The sequence below is a fragment of the Protopterus annectens genome, chromosome 7.part0, assembly GCF_019279795.1.
Source record: "Protopterus annectens isolate FY-2018-M chromosome 7.part0, PAN1.0, whole genome shotgun sequence".
NCBI classification, from domain to species: Eukaryota; Metazoa; Chordata; order Ceratodontiformes; family Protopteridae; genus Protopterus; species Protopterus annectens.
Window position 1 is genome coordinate 678,443,691 of NC_056739.1, and position 20,828 is coordinate 678,464,518.

The window sequence follows — 20,828 nt, forward strand, 5'->3', positions numbered from 1 at the left end:
AAGTAGCAAAATTTGAAAACTTATCTCTGGAGAGTACAGTTAAAGGTCTGGGGAAAAGGTATTTAGGAAAGGCAAGCGAATGCTCACTATCGAAATCACTGAGCCAAAAAAGAAAGTAAACAAATAATGAAATATATCAGTGCACAAGTTAAATATCCACATACACTGTCAGATTTAGATGTACAATCAATATGAGCAGCTTTTATCTCCAGCACAGTCTAAAGATGAATCAGATCCTGTCATGAAATTTATGACTCCAGAAATCGATCTTAAAGTAATAAAACAACTGGAATACCATATGAAGAAAATACATCAGAGAAATAAGTTATTATTAAGCAGTCTGATAAGTAGACATGTTGAGCAGTAATTTCACAATATAATAAAGATACTCTGAGCATATCTTAACTTTGAAGGCAAGACCTTCATGCTGGTATCCTCATTCTGAACCTGTTATAGAAAACACTGTCCACAACATTGTTTTGCTGTTTGTCTGCTTGTAGCATGCTTTTTTATTTATTTATTTGTTTATTTATTTATTTATTTTTGCTTTAGTTGACAAACATGATTAAAAGTGCAAGGACAGGAAAGAAGATAAAAAGAGAATACTTTAGCCCACTTTTGGTTTAATTTTAATGTTATATATGCACAGATTAGGGGATAGTCTTCTGTAACACAAAACATACAAACTCAGACAATTTATTACATTTTCTAACGCTTTTGTAATTAGCTCATCATTTTAAAACATTCTGATGTATTGGTGTTTATTATTTCAGATGTATAGCACAATTGCCAGAGGACATTGACAAGCCTTAGTTTCATGAATTTCATATGCATGCAGTTTGTCAAGATAAACAATATTCTTAATTAGCTAATTAAGTTATTGACACTATATGCATGTAGTTGAATTTTGCAGACGGAGTTCATCACTTTGTTGGGAATTTCTAATACCATGGCATGAGGCATTGTTAACTAAGGCATTGAGCTGATTTCTTTTGCTATGACATCCAATATTTTACTGGGTTCCTATTAACAAAAATGTATACTCATATATTGCAGTGTCGGTAGTGATCCAAGCTGGTAAGATTTTCAAAATGTAAAAAAAAACTACTTTATAGTCACTATATGGATAGCAAAGCTTTATTTCTTTGTGGAGACTATTTGCAGTATTTTAATAATAGGATTAGATATTAACACATTACACTGCTTCCATTATGTTCTTATGTTATGGTCTGAAGTTCTGTCAGGATTAGAATTTAGTTAAGATCCAGGGGGGTGATGTATGCGAGTAGGCAAGGCTATCTGTAGGTAGTTTACACATTAATTTAACCCAGTAGATGTTCATCACCAAGTCTTATTTTGTGGTACCTAACACTTGATAGAGTCAATGTTTTATCTGTTTTACTGTTAATGTAATGACAGCACTATTACTCTCAGCTAGAATAACATTTTACACCAAGTAACTGGAGGCAAACTCAAACTTAAGTCTGAAATACATTTTGATTAATTAACTGCATTTATAATTCTCAGTCTGAATTACATGCAGTGCATACACATGTTAGAACATTATTGGACTATAAAAAAATTAGTCTGAAATGCATTAAGCGCCACAGGACATTTTCTTTATTTTCACTTACTTTTATGGAATGTTGATAGAGGTGCATCATGAACACATGGTGCAAAAACATGTATTTCAGATGCATAACTTGCCCCTTTAGCCCCATTCCATGAAACTTAGTGAAAAATATAAAAAAAAGCATCTCATAGTGATCACTGCTTCACAGGAGTGATAAGCATTTGTGAATGCTCTAATGTCTCTCATGGAAAGGGATAACAAGACCAGTTAAAACAACATAAATTGTTATTATACAGCATAGGCAGCTGTCATAAAAAAGAAGAAACATAACATTCATTCATAAATCATTCGGTTAGAGCAACCTTGATTCTTGACCAGATGATGTTAAATAGGGATTGTAGATGGAGTAAATGGCAGATGTCTGATTGCTTAATGGAAATATGTATGGTCATAATCATGATTACATTTCTCCTTTAAATATTTTTTTGCCTAAAGGTGATAATCATACGATGGTATTTTAATAGGTCAGAAAGGTTTGGTGTTTTTTTGCTTTCTTGTATTTTGTACTGCTTCATTGCCTTCTTCTGTTTTGTTTATTGTGGTTTATTTTCTTTACACTGTGTTTACTTGTGTTCTGCTTTTAATTGCATATTTAAACTAAGCAAAATACCACATCTGTGTCTCTTCTGAGTCACACAAAAATTAGAACTGGTCAATTAAGGATTATTACCTGTGAACTGAGGGTGGAGCTAGGAACTAAACTTTCTATTTAAGGGGTAAAATAAAACATTTCAGCCCTTTACTGAAAAAAGCTCACTCAGACTCTTCCATAGATTGCTGTGAAGGAAAGGTTAGTTTGTTTTTGCTTTCTTATATTTTGTGTTGCTTCTTGCCTTCTTTTGTTTTGTATATTGTGGTTTATTTTCTTTACGTTGTGTTTTGCTTGCATTCTGTTTTTAACTGCATATTGAAGCTAGGAAAGAGACCACAGCTCTGTCTATTGTGAGTCACGCATAAATAAATTTTTCCTCTACCATCCCACCCTGGTGTTGAGTTTTTAAACTCAACTAACTTTCTAGTTGCCTGTCCCTTACATTAATTTGACCATATATTTCCTTCTCTCTCTCTCCTCTTTCATTGGCTATTGTGAGTAAGCATAAACTTATCATTTTCTGAAATCACTCCCTTTCAGCTATTTACATTTATTGGAAATCTCATTATATTCCATAGACCCAGAATAAGTACCCACTACCCACCCTTTCCACTCAATCTTGCTTTTTTTAAATTAGTGACTCTTCTTTTAGCTAAAGCTTAAGTTACCCCTTCTTTCATAGAAAACTGTTTAGTGCACACTTTAACTTTTAGGATATTAACCCATTTTTCCATCTTATCTGCAATATCTAGTCTAAGGCCACCAATTATTGGAGACCCCACATTCTGCCTCTCAATAGTTATCTTGGGGTTATTGCTTCTGTTTTGCTCCTAATGAGAGACAGAACATATTGGCATTATTTCTTGGAGACTGCTGATAGCCAGAAATCCTAATAACTGCTTCATAGCTGCCAGCTTGGAGTTTGTGCTTATATTTTGCTCCTTGCTGCTGGTAAGCAAAGGAGCAGAGTGCATTGATTCTTATATTTTTTTTCATTTGGCAGTGCTGGACCTTCCTGATTCCTGTAGCTGCTATTCAAGGTATCTACCAGAAAAAGGTTACAACAAGCCTACAGACAATTTCACCATCTGGCACAAGACTGTTGATCACCAAAATGTCTGTGGTCTGCTTCTCATTTTGGTATTGGTGCTACTGTTTTGCTTCTGGTGAGAGGAGAAGCAAAGGAGCATTGTATCTCAGCAGAATGAAGCTGAGGTGAGACCAGCACTCACATTAGGTAGGCAGTAGCCATTCAGGTGACTCCCTTCTTCTCATCATTCTTGACAAAGCTAATTCTTTCTTTTCAGTAAGCATTGCTTGATTTGCTGCTATCTAGCCTATCTTCAGGATATATCCCTAAATACTTCATCCACAAATCATCAGGGTCTGCTTATTAGTTTCCGCTCAAGTGCTTGACAATGCCCCGTATAAACACAGACACCTTGAATTGACATTTCTCCTGTAAAAGCCCCCTTGAAATTTCACCAATACCTAACTGCTCACAGAGTAACTAGCTTGCAGTGACAAGGACTGCCCCCAGAGTTGCAAACTAGATACTCCTGACATTACTTTATATTTTCAATGCAGCCATTTAATCAATAAAAAGGGCCTGTTGCCAATGGATATGAACTTTCCTTCTATCTCCATTATCATCTTAGAGGATATGGGCATCCTAAAGCACTGTAGAAATTGCCTCATGTTTACTGACAACCAATTAATTCTCAAACAAACTGATATGGTATGTGAAAGATGCATTTACACATTGTAACTTTAAACAAAGCTCTCACATAAAAGCACTCCTAAAGTCAATCAGGTTGTCAGTAGTACACACACTGTACCCATCACACACAGTTCAAAACAGACACATCGACCCACACATTCTGAGGCACTTAAATATAAACATCCTAAACTCTAAAGACCTCCTGGATGAAGTACACATAACAAATACCCTAAGCAGCCTTGAATATACTCTTTCAAAACAACAGCCACATCAACACGTACAGCCACATCTTATGCATCCCCGACTTCTAGCCCCATAATGCAAGCCACCACATAATCCAACATTCTGGTCATTGGAGACTCCATTGTGAGACATACTGATGTCCCTTTCACCAGACTGAGTAAGGAGAAAGCCATGGTCAGTTGCTTATCAGGGGCCAGGATCCACCACATTATTCATGAACTCAGGTCATTGGACCACAAGTACCAGTATGACTCAGTCATAGTCTATGTGGGTGTAAATGACCTGAGACATACCTCCCTAGGCTATATGAAGAGAGACATCATGGAGCTCCAGGAATATGTGTCCCAGGCTGATATGAGCCTAGCATTGAGCAGCATTTTACCTTTTCAAAGGATGATGTCACAATACAAACAGAAGATGACTGATTTTAATAATTGGTGTAGTTTCTGGGGCCATTCTAAGGGGGGTGAAATATTTGTTATCATGGAAGTAGATGGCCAGCTCCAAATTTACCCTTCTCTCCCCTCAACCTCTCCTCAGGATATGCCATCAAATATAACCCCCCATGCTATCTCCAGGGAACAAGTCCTTAATGCTCTCTCTAAGGCCAACAACACTGCACAATGGGCATAGACAACATCACAGGGTGCCTTCTAAATCACATGAAACATGACTTATCAGGTCCTCTAGCATTGCTATTTAACTTTAGCTTCCAAACAAGGTTCATGCCTCATAAATGGAGAACAGCAACAGTTATCACTCTGCACAAAGGTTTGCCATGTACAGACCCTGGCAACTACAGACTCATAAGTCTCACTAGCCTCATATGCCAAGTCATGGAAAGAATTATGATGAAAATGATCAATAACAACATAGCAAACCTCCAGATAGTGGACCCAACCCAGTCTGGTTTCTTCATGGGCAGGTCATTCCTACTAAACCTGGTGGACTTTTTTGAGGAGGTCACCAAAGCAATGGATGAGGGGACACTATGTACCCTGACCTGGCCAAGACATTTAACACAATGCCCCCCTCTGGCATTGTTGACAAACTCAAGAGGTTAGGTATAAGCCCTTATATCACCCACTGGATTGCCAGCTGGCCCACAGACAGGACCCAGCAAGTTAGAATTGGGGAATCCAGATCTACTAAGAGGCCAGTCACAAGTGGAGTCCCTCATGGATTGGTTCTGGGATACTCCTTTTTGGCATTTACTTCTTTGAAGTCAAGTCCAATGTCAGTTACCTCTGGCTGACTATATTTGCAGATGATTGCAAATTAGGAGCAAACATAGAATTCCCTACTGACACAAATGTTCTCCAAAACGGGCTGACATGGACAGAGGCTTTGGACTGAAACTAAATGTCAAGAAAGGCATAATAGTATCCTTTGTGAAATCCTCCTCCTCTGGTAACACACTGCCCTTTGAGTTGACCCAGTAGTCAGGGACTTGGAGACACAAATAGGTAGTAATCTAGCCTTTGACCATCATGTTTCTAGAGTAGTGAGGAAATCATTCTTTGTTGTGCAACTCATAAACAAAACTATGGCATTTAGTTTCAAAGAAGTCATTGTTCCACTGTATTCGGCATTCATCAGATCTGTCATTGCACACAATGCCCCCTTTGGCATGTACCCAACCAGGCATATCCAGCAACTGGAATGTCCGTGCATGTTCCTCACTAAAAGTATACAAGGCATAAATAACATGTCTTGTTCAGACCACCTGAAGGCCCTATCCCAGTATTCTCTCTCCTATAGGCTGTTGTGGGAGATCTATGCCTAGTATACAAGGCATTGTCAGATCCAACCCTTTTGTTTACCTGCAAAACAAACAGCACCAGAATTACCCATTCTAAAGACTACCCTCTTCTCTGGGACAGGCTCCCTATCCATGTGAAGCAGAGTTCCTCCCTAAACTTACTGAAGTGTAACTCAGACAATTGGATAAGATCATGAAATGCATATCTGGTTTAGCAGCTATGTCTCCAATAGACACAGGCAACCTGTAAATGATTCATCTTCCAGGCCCCTTCTTGCACTTATCAACGGTACCAGCTAGAACTTGTCAGTGATTTGGAATGCATGTCTAGGCTTAAAAAAGCCCTTGTGGATATTAGCCTAGCATACACCTAAGAATCTATGTCAATCTGGTAATCAACCATTGGATAGGTAGACTATCTGTGGTAGGAAAAGAACACTCAAAGCCTCGGCCTTTTTTCATACATGTGGCAGAAGTGTTTGATTTAATAGATGAGTAAATAATGCTGGGTCTAGGACACATGCTCGACTAGCATATGTCCAAATCACAAACCATTGAACACACATACACGAAAGCGCTTAACACCGAAAAGTGCTTATGTGTATGCGTAGTTCAAAAAAAATCTACGTTTCTGCAGGAGGGCTTCTCCCCCTGCACCCCCCACATGGGGGCCTGTACCCCCACACCCCCCCTACTTTATTATTCTCACTCCGAGATTTCACTGCAGTGGGGAAAAGGGAATTTTCCCTTACCCGCACTGTAGTCCAATCTACAAAACAAGCACACATACACGGAAGCGCTTGTCGATGTTAAGCGCTTTCGTGTATGTGTGTTCGATGTTTTGTGATTCAGACATATGCTAGTCTAGCATGTGTCTGGATCCCATAATGTTATACAATAGTTTTATAGATTTTATGTATCTAACATCCACATCTGGGATTGCAAGTCGTATAGACCTATGGCTGAATAATGCCAAGAAGAACAGATATCATTATTCCTCCATCTAGACTTTCAAATCTTTATCTTTGTGTTGAGCTAAATAATGCAGAGCTCCTTCAGCATATCCAAAGTTCAAACGTTTGACTTATTGTTCTTAAGGAATCAGGAGTGTAAAAATAAAATCAGACGCTAAATATGAGAATATTGGTAGGATTACCATAAAAATTAGGTCAACTTTGCTACACATTTGGGCTGTTTTGAAATTATATATGATGAAATTATACCAGATCAAAAATTAATAAAACTATGAAGAAAACTGATATAAGGGCATTAAGTGACATTATAAACAGGATTAATATATGCTAAATTATATACATCAGAAACAAAATGCACTCCAAAATATTGTATTGTAATCCATAAAGAATGTAAAAGTTGCAAAACCTTTTATTTTGCCAAATGTTTGACTTCCTATGAAATCAAAGAAATGTCTGGGGACTCTATAGGAAATATCCTTTGTGGTCATATAAGATTAATTACACAGGGACATTTTAAGAAAATAGAGACCCTAATGGCAAAGATATGCATCGGTAATAACTTCAGACAGATGCTCAAAATTCAATTAAAGCAAGTAAAGTAAGTTAACCCCCAAGAAATTCAGAAGATAGAACTGCCCCTCTCAAGAACCAAAATTTGGTCAGACTCAAATGTTCCCTGTGTATGTCTTGTCTTGCCTACCTCTGGACTGGCAAGAACATTTGCTTAGAGGTTTCTGGCTAGGCTTGTAATGACTGATTTCCTAGTACTTACCTATAAACCTATTGGCAGAAACATAAAAAAAAATACACATGGAAAGTAGTACTATGACAGCAGCCCAGTGGCGTAAAGCAAAAATGGTAAACATGAATAACATCCAACACCACTCTGTGATGAGACAGAAAACTTTAATAAAATAAAATGTTGAAAACAAAGGTAAGTGCTTTTCACAACACAAGGTTGCTCTTTTGAAGGTTCTGAAGAAGCAACCTTGTGTTGTGAAACCACTTACATTTGTTTTCAACTTATTATTTTATTAAAGTTTTTTGTCCCTTCACAGAGTGATATTGAATGTTATTGGCAGAAACAGTTTAGTATCAGAAAATGTACCTAACATTGATAGTTTCGGTTATGTATGTCATAAAACTTTAAATGTCGTGTCTGAATAACTTTGGAGAAGTTGAAAAGGCTTGTCACTTTCCAAAATATTTGACAATAAAAGAAATTCAAGAAATGAAAGAAAGGTAAAACATTAATAAGCAACTATAGACTTTCGAATGAAAGTCAAAATATATGCCAGCATTTTAGCAAACAGACTGGAAAATATATTGCCATTTATTGCATCTAAAGTAAAATAGGGATATATGAAACATTGAGGACTAGACCTAATCAGGCTATATCTGAGTGTACAGGCGTAGATCTATTTATTAAACTTAATACTGCTGCAGCATTGCAAAATGATTTTCATAAATCACTGAGCTTGGCAAAACAGTCATAACATTTGGGATGTCATGATCATTGCTTCTGATTTCACATATGTGGATGTAATCAACCCAAGTAAGTACCAACTACTCATTTCAAGACATATAGAAATTAGCAGTGGTATGAGACAGGGCATCTATTAATTCCAGTTTTGTTTGTCTTAGTGAGTTAAATTTAAGCAGGTTATTTGAAATATAGCATATGTCCTGTAGTATTTGTATCACTAACTCAGACCCTTAAATATCCACAGGGCTTACAGATGATTGTGTTCTTTGAATCACACATCCTAGCAACTTATCAGCAGACTTCCAAATATTCTTTCTGAATTTTGCCGCAGTAACCACCCTTTTTCTTAGCAAAAATAAAGCACAGATATATCCATTATACATTTAGACACAGCATTGTCTGCTTAAGGAAAATGAATTGTCATTCAAACTGTTACTGAATGCTCCTATCTAGAAATGACTTTAACAGCTAGAAATGAAAATGTACATAACTGAATACAAGATCATTATTTAGTGAACTCAAGGATTTTTGAATAGAATGCAAATTGTCAAGGTGACAGTGCTGCAAACATTCTACTGTTCCTTAATCATTTGCCATATGTCATTCTTTTGATGTAGCTTAAAAACATTCCCAAGAATATAAAATTAACTTCCTTTAGAATATTTGGCATGAGGGAATTGGTGGGAAGAAACTGTTTATACTAGATGATAAATAGGAATAGAATTGTGTAACATAAATCTTTATGCATTATTTTCAGTGAGATGGTAGTATTTGTAGGAGTAGAATCCATCTCTGACCTATAAGGATTTGTATAAAACTGGAATAAGAAAGGAAGAAAGGGAAATATACAATACATACTGACTCAAATAATGTATTTGATGAAGGTTTAGGTATTGTGAAGGGAGAGTTTGGGAACTTTAGGTTTAGAGAGGGATTTTATGTTTAGCTAGTGGGAAGGGAATTTTAAGTTTAGGTAGCGGTAAGAGAATATAAGGTTTACAAAGAGAGATTTTAGGCTTAGTTAGCGGGAAGGGAGTTTTAGGCTTAGAATGAGGATTTTAGGTTTAGTTAGTTGGAAGGGAGTTTTAGGTTTAGTTAGTGGGAAAGGAAGTTTTAGATTTAGGGTGGGAGATTTTAGGTTCAGCTAGTTAGATGTAGTTTGAGGTTTAGTGAGGAGGATTTTTAGGTTTAGCTAGTGAGAAGGAGGTTTAGGATGGGGGATTTTATAGTTAGGTACAGAAAAGGAGGTTTAGGGAGGAGGAATTTAGGTTTATGTAGCATGACAGAAGTGTTAGATTTAAGGAGGGAATTTAAAGTTTAGGGAGAGGGAAAGAAATTTTACTTTTACAAAGAGGAGTTTTAGGTTTAAGTAGTGGGAAGGGGGTTTTAGGTTTAGGGAGGGGATTTTAGGTTTAGGAAGTGGAAAATGAGTTTTATGTTTAGGGTGGAGGATATTAGGTTTATGTGGTGCGAAAGATGTTTTAGATTTAGTGATGGGAATTTTAGGCTCATGTAGTGGAAAAGACATTAAAGTTTAGGGATTAGAATTTTAGGTTTAGGTAGTGGGAAATAAGATTTTCTAAATTTACAGAGAGGCATTTTATACTTAGCTAGTATGAAGGGAGTTTCAGTTTTTATGGAAGAGGATTTTAGGTTTAGGTAGCAAGAATGGAATTTTAGCTTGGGGAGAGAATATTGGTTTAGGTATCTAGAAGGAAATTTTAGATTAAGAGAGGGACATTTTAGGGTTAGGTAGTGGGAAAGTAGTTTAGGTATGTGGAGGAGAATTTTAGGGTGAGTTTAAGGTTTATGGAGGGGATTTTAGGCACATGTAGTAGGAAGGGAGTACCGGGAGGGGTAATTTAGCTTTAGGTAGTGGGAATGAGTTGTTTATTTTAGGGAAGGGGATTTTAGGTTTAGGTAGTGAGAAGGGAGTTTTACATGTTAGGAAGGGGATTTTATGTTAAAATAGTGGGAAGGCAGTTTTAGGTTTAGGCTGGGAGATTTTAGGTTTAGGTAGCATGGAGGGAGTTTTAGGTTTAGGGAGGAGGATTTCATTTTTATGTATTAGGAAGAGAGTTTTAGGATTAGTGAGGTATGTTTTAGGCTTAGGCAGTGAGAAATGGGGTCTATATTATGTCATCGATAAACATGTTCATCAAACAAGTTTTCATCAACCACGATACAGCGAAAACACAAAACCCAGAACGGCCACTTCAGTGAATTTTTTCCCAGGAGAAAAAATCACTTGGCCAAACAAAAACCAAACAAACTTTCAAACCCTACAAAGTGGGGGGGGGGCTTTGTATTCCACCCCCCAACACCAACTCTGAGATCACAGTGGGGAAAAGGGCAAATCCCTGACTATGGCCAAGCATTTTTTTCCCCTAGGAAAATTATCTCTGAAGTGGCAGTTTGGAGTTTAGTGTTTTCACTGTATAGTGGTCAATGAAAAATGTGTTTGATGAACATGTTTTTTGATGACATAATATAGACCCGAGAAATGAGCTTTAAGTTTCACAGAGGGGGATTTTATGTTCAGGTAGTTGTAGTTTTAGATTTAGGGATGGTGATTTTAGGTTTAAGCAATGGGAAGAGAGTTTTAGGTTTAGAGAAGGGATTTTTGGTTTTGGGAGTTGGAAGGGTTAAGTGTTTTAGTTTAAGGTAGTAGAAGAGAGTTTTAGGTTTAGGGTCTGATATTTAAGGATTTGTTAGTGTGAAGGGAGTTTTAGGATGATTTGGGGAGGGGAATTTTTGATTAGCTATTAGGGAAGGAAGTTTTAGGTTTGGGTGTGCATTTTGAGGTATACGTAACATGAAGGGAGTTTTAGGTTTTGGGAGTGTATTTTTAGATTTAGGCTGGGAGAGTTTAGTTCTAGGTAGCTAGAAGGGAACTTTAGGTTTAGAGAGGGGGCTTTAAGGTTTTGTAGGAAGGAAGTGTTTGGTTTTGGAGTGGATTTTAGAGTAGTGGGGAGGGAGTTTTAGGTTTAGAGAGGGGGGTTTAGGTTAAGGTAGAGTGAAGGAAGATTAAAGCTTTGGGAAATTTTTATGTTTAAAAAAGGCTGACTTTAGGGAGGGAAATTTTAGGCTTAGGTGGGGGAAGGGATTTTTAGCTTTAGGTAGCTGAACTGGAATTCTAGGTTATGGGAGGGGGATTTTTGGTTTAGGTAAAGGGAAGGGAGCATTAGGTTTTCAGAGGGGGATTTTAGGTTTAGGAAGTCTCAAAAAGAGCTTTTATTTTAGGGAGGGGATTTTACATATTAGGTAGTGGGAAGAGAGTTATTGTTTGTGGAGGGGACATTTGGTTTAGCTACTGGGGAAGGAAGTTTTAGGACTGTGACAAAGATTTTAGGTTTAGGTAGTAGGACAGGAGTTTTAGGTTCACTAAGGGAGATTTTAGGGTTAGGTAATGAGAAGGAAGTTTAAGATATAGGGAAGGCGGATTTAGGTTTTGATAGTGGGAAGGAAGTGTTAGGTTTAGGTAGAAGGACTTTAGGTTTAGGTGATGGGAAGGAAGTTTTAGGATTAGTCTGGTAGATTTCAGGTTTAAGGATTGAGAGGTGCACTTAAGGTTTTAATGGAGGGTGATTTTACGTCTAGTTAATGGGAAGGGAGCTTTAAATAGCAAAAAAGGTGTTTTAGTTTAGGAAGTGGGATTTTAGATTTAGGTAGTGGAAAGGGAGTTTTATTTTAGAGAGGGCAATTTAAGATTTTGGTTTTTCAGAGCAGGATATTTCATTTAGCTACAAGGTAGGAAATTTTAGGATTGGGATGGAAATTTCAGATTTAGGCAGCAGGAAAGGAATTTTAGGTAGCTAGAAGGGAATTTTAGGTTTAGGGAGGGGATTTTGCATTTAGGTCATGGGAAGGAAGCTTTAGGTTTAGGGAGGCAATTTTAGGCTTCAGTAGTAGAAAGGAGCTTTAGGTTTATGGAGTGGGAATTTGGGTTTAGGTAGCAGGAAGAGATTTTTAGGGTTAGGAAGGAGGATGTTAGGTGTAGTTAACAAGAAGATAGTTTTAGATTTAGGGAGGAAGAATTTAAGTTAAGATAACTGGATGGAGTTTTAGGTTTAGTGAGGGTGATTTTAAGTTTAGCTAGGGTGAGGTAGTTTTAGGGTTATAGAGAAGGATTTTATTGTTACCTGGAGGAAAGGATACATTAGCTTTAGGCACAGGGGGTTATGTTTAGCTACAGAAAAAGAGGATTAAAGTTTAATGAGATTTTTATATTTATGCAGTGGGAAAAATGTGAGCTTAAGGAGGGTGATATTAAGTGTTGGGTAGCTGGAAGTACATTTTAGGTTAAAGGAAGGGGATTTTAAGCTAAGGTAGTGGGACAGGAGGTTTAGGGTTCAGGTGGCGGGAAGGAATTTTAGAATAATATAGGGGGAAATTATGTTTATATAGTGGGGATGGTGTTTTAGGGTTACAGAGGAGTATTTACATTTAGGTAGTGGAAAGGGAGTTTTATTTTTAGGGAGGGGGATTTTAGGTTTAGGTAGCATGAAAGTTTTACTTTCAGGATGGAATTACAGTTTAGCTAGTGTGAAACTCATTTTAGGTACAAAGATGGGACTTTTAGGCTTATGTAATGGAAAGATGATTTAGGTTTAGGGAAGTGAATTTTATGGTTAGGTATTTGGAAAGAAGTTTTAGGTTTGTAGAGAGTGACTTTATGTTTAAGTAGTGGGAAAGCAGTTTTTGGTTTAGGGACGGGAATTTAGGTATAGGTGGTGAGGAGTGAGTTTTAGTTTTAGGTAGAGAGAAGGAAGTTTTAGGTTTAGGGATGGGAATTTTAGGTTTAAGTAGTGAGCAAGAAGTTTTTGGTTTACAGAGAGAGATTTTATATTTAGTTAGTATGAAGGGAGTTTTAATTTTCATTGAGGGGTATTTTACATTTAGGTAATGAGAAGTGAGTTTTAGGTTTAAGGAGGGTGATTTTCCATTTAGGTATTGGGAAGGGAGTATTACTTTTAGGGAGGGAATTTTTAGTTTAGGTAGTGTGAAGGAAGTTTTAAGTTTAGTGAGGGGACTTTATGTTTAGCTATCCAGAGGGAGTTTTAGGTTTATAGGTTTTGGTTGCATGAAGGAAGTTTCTAAGGAATGAATTTTAGGTATAGGTAGTGAGAAAGAAGTTATGGTTTTATAGAGATGGAGTTTATTTTTAAATAGTGGTAAGGGGGTTTGGTTTAGGGATGGATTTTAGGTTTAAGTAGTGGGTTGGAGTTTTAGCATTAGCTAGGGGAATTTTAGGTTTAAGTAGAAAGAAATATGTTTTAAGTTTAGGGATGGGAATTATAGGCTTATGTAGTCTACTTCTTCTTCTTCTTTTGGCTTTTCCCGGTTAGGGGTCGCCACAGTGGATCACCTGTCTGCTCATGATTGGCAGTGGAGTTTTTACAGTGTCGAGTTGCCAGCCCGGCACCCAACCTTCCACAGAAGGCACACACACACACACACACACACACACACACACACACACACACACATACACACACACCTATGGCCAATTTAGAGTGTCCAGTCCACCTGTAGCATGTCTTTGGGATGTGGGAGGAAACCAGAGCACCCGGAGGAAACCCATGTGACCACAGGGAGGACATGCAGACTCCGCACAGAAGGCACCCCAGCTGAGGATCAAACCAGAGAACCTCTTGCTGTGAGGTGACAATGCTAACCGCTGCACCACTTTGGCCGCCCTATAGGCTTATGTAGTGAAAAGAGCATTTTAGGTTTAGGGAGAGGGATTTTTTTTTTTTTTTTTTTTGTAGAGAGAATGAAATTGTAGGTTTAGGTAGTGGGAGAGAGATATTAAGTTTAGGGATGCGGATTTTCAGTTTAGGTAGTGGGCAAAACATTTTTTGGTTTACAGAGAGGATTTTAGTTTTAGCTAGTGGGAAGGGAGTTCATTTATTTATTTATTTATTTATTTTAATTATTTTACTGAAAGGGATTTTAGTTTTAAGTAATGGGAAGGGAGCTTTATTTTTTAAGGAGGGGGATTTTGGTTTAGGTTGTGTGAAAGAAGTTTTACTTTTAAGGATGGAATTTTAGGTTTAGTTAGTGGGTATGAAATTTTTGATTTACAGATCAGGACTTTATATTTAGTAAGTGGGAAGGGAGTTTTAGTTTTTATGGAGGGGATTTTAAGGTTTGGTAGCAAGAAAGGAGCTTTAGGTTTAGGGAGTGGAATTTTACATTTTGTTAGCAAAAAGGAAGATGAAGGCTTAAGGGGATTTTTATGTTTATGTAGTGGGAAGAAAGTTTTGGGATTAGAGTAGTGGATTTTAAGTGACAGGTAGCTGGAAGGGAATTTTAGGTTAAGGGATGGGGATTTAAGTTTAGGTAGTGGGACAGGAATTTTATATTTAGGAGGGGTGGTTTATGTTTAGGTTGTGGGAAGGGAATTTTTGGATAAGTGAGGGTGATTTTAGGTTTACATAGTCAGAATGAAGATGTAAGTTAGGGAGTAGTATTTTATATTTATGTAGTGGGAAGGGGGTTTATTTTTAGGGAGGGGATTTTAGGTTTAGGTAGCATGAAAAAAAATTACTTCTAAGGATGGAATATTAGATTTAGGTAGTGGGAAAGACATTTTTGGTTTGTAGATAGTGACTTTATGTTTAAGCAGTGGGAAGGCAGTATTTAGTTTATGGAGGAGATTTTAGGTTTTGATATTGGGAAGGCAGTTTTATGTTTAGTCTGGGGGATTTTAGGTTTAGATATTTTGAAGGGAATTTTAGGCTTAGAGAGAGGGATTTTATGTTTAAGTACCAGGCAGGGATTTTTAATGTTTAGGTAGTTCAATTTTACATTTGATTAACAGGAAGGGAGTTTTACATTTAGGGAGAAAGATTTTAAGTTCAGCTATCTGGAGAAAACTTTTAGGTTAATGAGGGGAATTTAGTTTTAGTTAGGTTCATAGGAGGATACTAGGCTATTAATCCAGAGGCCCTTATAAGCCTAGCCAAGAATTTTGCCCATGTTCCCTCAAAGTCAGCATCTGTTTCCCCTGTCCAGCAGGGACACAGGTGGAATCCCAGGGATGTATTTCCTGTTTTCCATCCAGTCATCCAGGTTCCTCTTAAAGAGGGCTAGAGAGGTACTCTGTTTGAAATGGAGAGTGAGTCTATTCCACAAATGGGGGAGTCTTTGGGACACAAATATATACTGCCAACAAGTCCTATTGATGTCACAGACTAGATTAAGGCCTTGCGTGTGGGTTGCTCAAGTGGAGTTTGTCTTACGGATATGCAGCAACTCCATCAAGGCTGGGTCTGAGATGGCCTTGTACACCAGACACAGGTCACCTCTAAGCAGTCTGTATGAGACTGAGTAGAGGGACAGTGCCCATCTGTATAGGATAGGTGTTTGAGACCTTGAATTTTCCTGGTCAGGAACCTCTGTGGTCTCTCCAACTGCTTCATGTGCTTGGCAAGGTACATGCTGAAAGGGGAATTGTACTCGATAATGGGTCTGATAAGGGAGGAGTACAGGGATGTTATGACCTAGCCACAGTGGTGCAGCGGTAGCGTTGTTGCCTCACAGCAAGAGGTTCTCCCATTCGATTCTTGGCTGGGGCATCCTCTGTGTGGAGACTGCATGTCCTCCTAGTGGTTGAGTGGCGTTCAAAAGACATGTGTGAATGGGCATGCCTTCATTGAAGCTTGGGCATCGAGCTTGTCCCTTGGCACTGTAAAAATCTACTGCCAATCATTAGCGGACTGGAGTTCCGCTGTGGTGACCCCTAACCAGGAAAAGCCAAAAGAAGAAGAACAACAGGGATGTTATGACCTCCTTGATCCTGGATCAAATACACTTATTTATGAGGTGGGCCATGTAGAAAGCCTTCTGTATAACTGAGGCAGCGTGGTGGTCAAAAATGAGGTTGCTATCAACCTGGGTGCCCAAGTCTCTCACGATTGATTTTGTACTTAGTACGTTGTTATTAATGTGATAATTAGTGGGGATGCCATTTTCCCCAAAGGGGATAATGATACATTTATTAGCATTCAGCTGGAGGCCATGCTTCTGGCACCAGTCATTAGTTTGGGTAAGGCCTTTTTGGTGGGTGTTCCCATCACTAGGGGAATTTAAAACAGCACCCAGCTTGCAGTCATCTGCAAACTTGGTCAGCCACAGACCACTGGTTTTGGCTTGAGCCTCAGAAAAGTATATCCCAAACAGTAGTTGGAGGGAGATTTAAGTTTAGGTACGAGGATTCTAGGTATATGTTCCATTAAAGAAGTTTTAGGTTTAAGGAGGGAATTTTAGGTTTAGATTTTATGTTTATAGAGAGGAATTTCATGCTTAAGTAGTGAGAAGGCAGTTTTTGATTTATGGAGGTGATTTTAGGTTTAGGTAGTCGGAAGGGAGTTTTAGGATAATGAAAGGGATTTTATGTTTAACTCAGTCACTCCAATGGAGCTCAGAATGTTTGCACTGTAACTTCTAATGGGCTGAGACAAAGCCTTTTGACAGAATCAAATTATCTCATCACATTTCAAACAAATGGTCATATGTCTGGAACCATAGGGGTGATGAAAGAAGAGTAAAGAGCAAACTCTTCAGCACAAACTATTTTTATAGGGGTAGTAGTCTTTAGGTTCTAGGTCTTAAACCAAATTTGATGTCACAGTAAACACAGTAACTATTACTTTTGTAATATTTTGTAAACAATTTACAATATCTCAGTAACAATTCAAGTTACACACATACTGTCAGCAGCATTTTATTCATCTAGCTGAGAACTTTCATTTGAGGCTAAGGAGTTCTGTCTTTGTTACTTGTCATTAAGATATTTAGAAAAATGTGAAAATGATATCTATATAAATTAGTATAAATACAACAGTTAATGTCTATTTACCTGCACTAGACAATGGTCAAATGTTAATGCAGTTGAGTCTGCCATTGAGTAAGGTTTAAGATAAAATCTTTTAAAACCTTGTACATAGCATGGTTTTAGAATTGTTGATGCAAATATGAACAAGCAATATTTGACACCTAGAGGTGTCAGTAGGAGTTAACTGCAGATGCACCTGGAAGCGTCACTCGGGTGTAATGAGTTAAGTAGCTTAATTTGTTATCCACAAAGTTGCTAATATCAGTTCAATAGAGATGCTTTGCAAAAGTACATCCAAATGCTAAAAACATTTCAGTAAAAGTACATACAGATCCTAAAACCTCAGAGTAGAAATGCAGTTCAATCAAAAATACATGCAAGGTCCAAACTCAGCAGAACACAAGATCCAAAAGTGGAGGCCCTGATAATGCACTTTTGCAAAGCATCCCTATTGAACTGATTTTGGGTGCACTTTTGCAAAACATCTGTACTGATTTAAGCAACTTGGTAGATAATGAATTAAACATACTTAAACAAATTAAACATACTTTTTAATTGTTCATGGTTCCTGGTACATTTGTTCTACTATTTTGACTTACCTTATCTGTACTGGACTTGTTAGCACACTGATACTGATTTATTTTTTTAATTTATGTTTAAGTAGCTGGAAGGATGTTTTAGGTTTAGTGACAGAGAATTTTAGGTTTAGCTAGTGAGAGCAAGTTTTAGATATAGGGAGGAGGACTTTAGGTTTAGGTAGCTTGAAAGAAGTTTTACCTATAAGGATGGAATTTTAGGTGTAGGTAGTGGACACAAAGTTTTTAGTTTGTATGGATGGATTTTATATTTAGCTAGTGGGAAGGGAGTTTTAATTTTTAGGGAGTGGATTTTAGGTTTTGGTAATAGCAAGGGAGTATTAGGTTTAGGTAGGAGGATTTTTGGTTTACATAGTGAGAAGGAAGATTAATGTTTGTGGGATTTTTTATGTTTATGTAGCAGAAAAGACGTTTTGAGTTTAAGGAGGAAGATTTTAGGTTTATGTAGGGGGAGGGAGTTTTAGGTTAAGGGAGGGGAATTTTAGGCTTAGGTAGTAGGAAGGGAGTTTTAGGTTTAGGAAACAGGATTTTTCTATTTAGGTAGTGGGGCAGGAGTTTTATTTTTAGGGAGGGGGATTTTACATTTATGTAGTGCAGAGGGAGTTTTATTTTTAGGAAGGTAGATTTTTGGTTTAGGTAATGTGAAGGGTGTTTTGGATTAGGGAGGTAGTTAGTAGCCAGTGAGTTTTATGCCTATGGATTGGGATTTTAGGTTTAATTAATGTTAAGGAAGTTTAAGGTTTGCTGAGGATGATTTTTAGGTGTAGGTAGCAGGCAGAGAGTTTCATGTTCAGGTTTAGGGAGGGGTAGTTCAGCTTTAGGTATTGGAAAGACAGTTTTAGGCACAGACTGGGGGATTTTAGGTTTAGGTATTGAGACTTACTGGTTTAGAGAGGATTTTTTTATGTTTAAGTAGCAGGAAGGGATTCTAGGTTTAGTAAGTAGTTAGCAGGAAGGGAGTTTTAGTTTTGGGTAGGTGATTTTGGTTCATCAAGTTGGAGAGAATTTTAGGTTTAGTGAATGGAATTATTGTTTTATCTAGTTTGGGGCAGGTTTAGGTTTAGTTTGGGGGATTTTAGGTTTGGGTTCCATGAAAGAAGTTTTAGGTTTAAGGAAAGGATTCTAGATTTAGGTACTGGCAAAGAAGTTTTAGTTTTACTGAGAAGGACTTTATGTTTAAGTAGTAGGAAGGCTATGTTTTGTTTTGGGAGCTGATTTTTGGTTTAGTTAACAGGGTGTTTTTGGTTTATGGAGGGGGATTTTAGGCCTAGGTATAGAGACAGAAGATTTAAGTAGTGGAAAATAAGTTTTAGGTTTAGCAATGGAAATTTTAGGATTAGGTAGAGGGAAAGACATTTTATAGTTTATAGGGGGATTTTATATTTAGCTAGTGGCAAGGGAGTTTTATTTTTTAGTGATGTCAATTTTATATTGAGGGAGTTTTAGGTTTAGAGAGGGGAGTTTACATTTATGTAGTGGGATGGGAGTTTTATTTTTAGAGAGCGGGACTTTTGTTTTAAGTAGTGTGAAGGCAGTTTTAGGTTTAGCTAGGGGGGATTTTAGATTTAAGTGGATGGAAGTGAGTTTTTTCTTTAGGGAAGGGGACTTTAGATTTAGTTAACATGAAATACATTTTATGTTTAAATAGGGAATTTTAGGTATAGATAGTGGGAAAGAAGTTTCAGGTTTATAGAGAGGGATTTTATTGTTAAGTAGTATCAATGGAGTTTCAGGTTTAGGGAGGGGATTTTAGGTTTAGGTAGTGGGAGGAAGTTTCTGTTTAGAGAAGAGGATTTTAGGTTTAGGCAGAGAGAAGGAAGTTTTAGGTTTAGGAGGGTATTTTAAGTTTTAAAGTTTATAGAGGGATTTTATGTTTAGCTAGTGGCAAGGGAGTTTTATTTTTAGTGAGGGTGATTTTATATTTAGGGAGTTTTAGGTTTAGGGAGGGGAGTTTACATTTAGGTAGTGGGATGGGAGCTTTATTTTTAGGGAGTGGGAATTTTTGGTTTAAGTAGTGTGAAGGCAATTTTATGTTTAGTTAGGGAGGATTTTAGATTTAAGTGGATGGAAGTGAGTTTTTTTCTTTAGGGAAGGGGACTTTAGGTTTAGTTAGCATGAAATAGGTTATATGCTTAAATATGGAATTTTAGGTTTAGGTAGTGGGAAAGAAGTTTCAGGTTTATAGAGAGGGATTTTATTGTTAAGTAGTATCAATGGAGTTTCGGGTTTAGGGAGGGGATTTTAGGTTTAGGTAGTGGGAGGGAGTTTCTGTTTTGGAGAAGAGGATTTTAGGTTTAGGTAGAGAGAAGGAAGGTTTAGGTTTAGGAGGGTATTTTAAGTTTTAAAGTTTATAGAGGGATTTTATGTTTAGCTAGTGGCAAGAGAGTTTTATTTTTAGTGAGGGTGATTTTATATTTAGGGAGTTTTAGATTTAGGGAGGGGAGTTTACATTTAGGTAGTGGGATGGGAGCTTTATTTTTACGGAGTGGGAATTTTGGTTTAAGTAGTGTGAAGGCAGTTTTATGTTTAGTTAGGAAGGATTTTAGATTTAAGTGGATGGAAGTGAGTTTTTTTCTTTAGGGAAGGGGACTTTAGGTTTAGTTAGCATGAAATAGGTTATATGCTTAAATATGGAATTTTAGGTTTAGGTAGTGGGAAAGAAGTTTCAGGTTTATAGAGAGGGATTTTATTATTAAGTAGTATCAATGGAGTTTCAGGTTTAGGGAGGGGATTTTAGGTTTAAGTAGTGGGAGAGAGTTTCTGTTTTAGAGAAGAGGATTTTAAGTTTAGGTAGAGAGAAGGAAGTTTTAGGTTTAGGAGGGTATTGTAGGTTTATGCAGTGGGATACATGTTTTAAGTTAAAAGATGTGGATTTTAGGCTTATGTAGTGGGAAAGGAGTTTTAGGTTTAAGGAAAGAGAAGTTAATTTTAACTAGTGGGAAGGGAGTTTTAGGTTTAGCTAGGGGGATTTTGTGTTTAA